A 4,324-nucleotide genomic window follows, 5' to 3' on the forward strand; every position below is an offset into this window, starting at 1 on the left:
TATATATATATATATATATATATATATATATATATATATATAATATATCCATATATGTATATATAATTATTGCGACTTTTTTTCAATAAATGTTATTCAACAAAAATTTTAAACAAGGCGCCAATTTAAACAAAACGCCAAGCAGAAATTGAAGTAGATAGTGAATACGCTCCGGAATAATCATTTAGAGATGCTTTTGTTAAATGTTGTTATTGTTTGTGTTGAATAAAATTTATTGAAAAAAAGCCGCAATGATTATACACCAACCTATTTATAGATCCAAGCACTCATAAGCACACACACGCAGGCACGTACAGCACACCTACACACACATACATATATATACATATAATATACATACCTATTTACACAAACAGGGCATACATACATACGTATATGTTTGTATATAATAAATACTTGTACATCTAAATATTTGTATACGACTTGACTTCATTTGAAACTACATTCCATTGAAAACAAATCATTTTCTTCAACGAGATATATCAAATGGAATCTATTACGAAATCGCAATGTACGTAAGTGGGTCAGGTAACTATTAAGTCATGTATCACATGAGCATTATATAAGTATTATATCTTAGGTATTTGCAATAGATGACAGATCACAGAGCGGTTGTGTTTCTCCTGCGAGAAAGACGTTGTTGAAGGTATGTCTGATTATTTGATGAATTTTCATTTATTTTCACCGATTTGTCTTACTTATGTTTCACTGCAATACAACATCAAAAGTAGAATATTCTAAGTACACAAACGTAACATACAGACACATAGATACCACCCGAGTAGGTAAATACATACATACATACATACACACACCACACACACACACACATACTGGCCGCAGTCAAATGACTGAAACAAGTAAAACAATAAAAGAATATAATATAAATAATATGATACAACATAATATATTGATTTCAAATTTAAGCAAACCAAAACCTTATGAAAGGATTTGGTTGACAGAAACTGAAAGAAGTTGTCTCACTCAGACATTTATTAAGTACACACACACACACCACACACACACACACACCACACACACACAACACACACACTATATATATATATATATATAATATATATATATATATATATATATATATATATATACATACAGGGTGATTCGAAAGTCGCCATACATAGGAATAATCTATTTTTTATAAGAAACGTTTTTAAGAATATATTTCGTTTTTGTATTTGGTTTGCAAGATTCTTTATATGAGTTCGTGTGTTGAAGGATAATCTGTTGTGTCTGGGGAGAGTCATTTTCTTTTTATGCCTCATAATTTAACACACTCACCGGCAAAATTTCCACTTATTTCTTATTTTTATTTTCCTAGAATTTTCGTTGCATCTTGCAACCTTTTTAATAGTCTTGAAAATTAATTATATAATTAAAATTAAATTTATAAGAATAGTTTTTGTTCATTTAATACACTCTATATAGTTACCATTGCTTTGAATACTCATAACGAAACATTTACTCCACTCATTGTGAACTCGTAATAGCACATCTGGTGATACGTGTGCAAAGGAGTTGGTGATGCCTTCCTTCAAATGATTTGTCTTTTATCTTTTCGCGATACACCATGCCTTTCAAATGCCCCCCAAAGATATAAATCAAGAGGGGTCAGATCAGGGGATTTTGGAGGCCACTCAGTTGGTCCACGCCTACCAATCCAGGCATCTGGAAATGTCTGATCTGATCCAACCACTGATGCACTTGAATAGCATAATGATGTGGGGCTCCATCTTCCTGGAGGTAAATTGGAAAGTTACCGTCCTCGTTTAGCAGTGATAGGAAAATTTCTTCTTGCAACATGTTGAGATACTTTTCGGCATTAAGATTTCCATTAACAAAAATTGGACCAATGATTTTGTCACCCCATATCCCAGCCCAAACCATCACTTTATCAGCACCTTGCATCTTTTTTGCACTCATCCAGTGAGGGTTATCATTGCTCCAATAACGCATGTTTTGGCTATTAACCTCTCCAGTGACGCAAAAGTTAGCTTCGTCAGTAAACAGGATCTTAGTTGAAAAGACTGCACCATCATTCAATTTGATTGATGCCCATTCACAAAATTCCAGTTGTCTATCTGGATCATCTTCACTCATATGTTGTAGCATCAGCAGTTTGTACGGATGCCACTTATTTGATTTTAAAATGCACGTGATACTTGGTTGAGTGACCCCAATTTCAGCAGCCAATCTTCGTGTACTTCTACAGGGGTTCCGTGTTATTGATGCGAGGAACCTAACTGTTCTGTTTTCATCTGTTGCTGTACTTGTTCCACCACATCTTCTTTGATCTTCAACAGATCCATTTTTTAAAAAAAACTTTATCATAACTTTTGCAACGGTATCGTGTGTTATGTTGGTTCCATGTTTTCTATTAAATCCTGCTGCAATCTTGCGACTGCTTCCAGATATGGCCATCAGTATGATTTCAATTCGTTGTTCTTTTTGTAAATGACAGTTTTTGGGTGTCTGAAAATAAAAAAAAAGTAACAAGTTAAAAAATGAGTGGTATCAACGTATTTCAATGTGTATTCGAAACAATGCTAACCATATAGAGCCTGTTAAATAAAACAAAAAAACTGTTCTTATAAACTGTTTCTTATAAAAACAAAATTCATTTTTCCTATGTATGGTGACTTTTGATTCACCCTGTAAATATATATATATATTATCCATGATAAGATGGCTTCTACACGCAAACTTACACACATACACATACATACACACACATACGCACACATACATACATACGCACATACATACACACACATATACATACATACACACACACACACATATATATACATACATACAAACACACACACATGCACACATACACGCATGCACACATACATACATACACACACACATACATACACTACATACACAAATACATACATACACACACATACATAAACATACATATGTACACACACGCACATACACACATACACGCATGCAAAAATACATACATACACACATACGTACATACATACATACACACACACATACATACGTACGTACATACATACATACACACACACATATACACACACATACATACATACATACACACATACACACACACATACACACATACATACACACACGCATGCATACACACATACACACACATACATACATACACATACACACACATACACACATACATACACACATATAAACACACATATAAGCCCCTACATTGTACACACACGCACACATATATACATACATTCACTCGCACGCACGTACACACACACGCACACACACATTTACATATATATATATATAATATACACTCACACACACATACACGCGTACAAACACATACAAACTCACATACACACCGACAGATATACATACACAATATACACCTATCCGCGCACGCACACATACACACAAACACATACAAACGCACACATACACGCACATACATACATTCTCACACAAATGAACCCACATATACATCCCCCTACACACACACGCACGTACAAGCACACACGTACTAGGTTACGCCACACACCCACACTCTACGCATACACACACGAACACACACATGCACACACACACACTACAAACAACACACACACTATGATGTTTTTTGACCTGGCTTTGACCTAGCTTGACACAAACAGCTAGCAGTCATCACCACAGCTGGCTTTGTCATTACCTCTATTCACCAAAAATACACACACACACGCACAAACACACTTGTCATCTTGCACACACACACACAACACACACACACACAGGCATTCCCTTTTTTTGGAACTCTCTTGCATTATAAAATCATTTTTCAACTACCTCCAAATTCTGTTCTTTTCAACATGTGATCTCTTAAGCACCACCAGCTCAAATATTGTCTCCTCTGTCTTCCCTCCTTGGGATCTTTCCTTCTCCTTGTTTCCGACGAAGAGCTCTGCTCGAAACGTTAAACCCTCCTTCCCTTCTTTCCTGAGCGTCAATAATACTTTAATTGTTCCACGTCCTCGCGTTGCTGTGTTTTTTTCTCTTTTTTTCTCTTTTTTTCTGTGTTTTCTTGTTTGGATTAACTTTATATATATATATATATATATATATATATATAGAGAGAGAGAGAGAGAGAGAGAGAAGAGAGAGAGAGAGAACCACATTTTATCAATTCAAAAGGAACAATTAAATTACATCATCGAGAAAATTACATATAATAGAAATATCAAATATAAAATAACAATAATTAAGTAATGTGCAAAATAATAAATAAAAAAGTATATATTTAGTAGAATAACGACACGTGTTT

The 4,324-nt window shown here is 34.4% G+C and overlaps 1 protein-coding gene across 1 annotated transcript in view; it reads left to right on the top strand.

The window, feature by feature from the left end:
• The first annotated feature begins 521 nt into the window (after positions 1-521).
• LOC115210778 (solute carrier organic anion transporter family member 2A1-like) overlaps positions 522-4,324 on the top strand; it is a 54,748-nt gene continuing 50,945 nt past the window's right edge. The window contains exon 1 of the mRNA XM_029779500.2: positions 522-667. The gene's annotated coding sequence lies outside the window, so the exon portion shown is untranslated. The remainder of the gene's footprint in view (positions 668-4,324) is intronic.

This window comes from Octopus sinensis, linkage group LG4, assembly GCF_006345805.1.
Source record: "Octopus sinensis linkage group LG4, ASM634580v1, whole genome shotgun sequence".
Taxonomy (NCBI): Eukaryota; Metazoa; Mollusca; class Cephalopoda; order Octopoda; family Octopodidae; genus Octopus; species Octopus sinensis.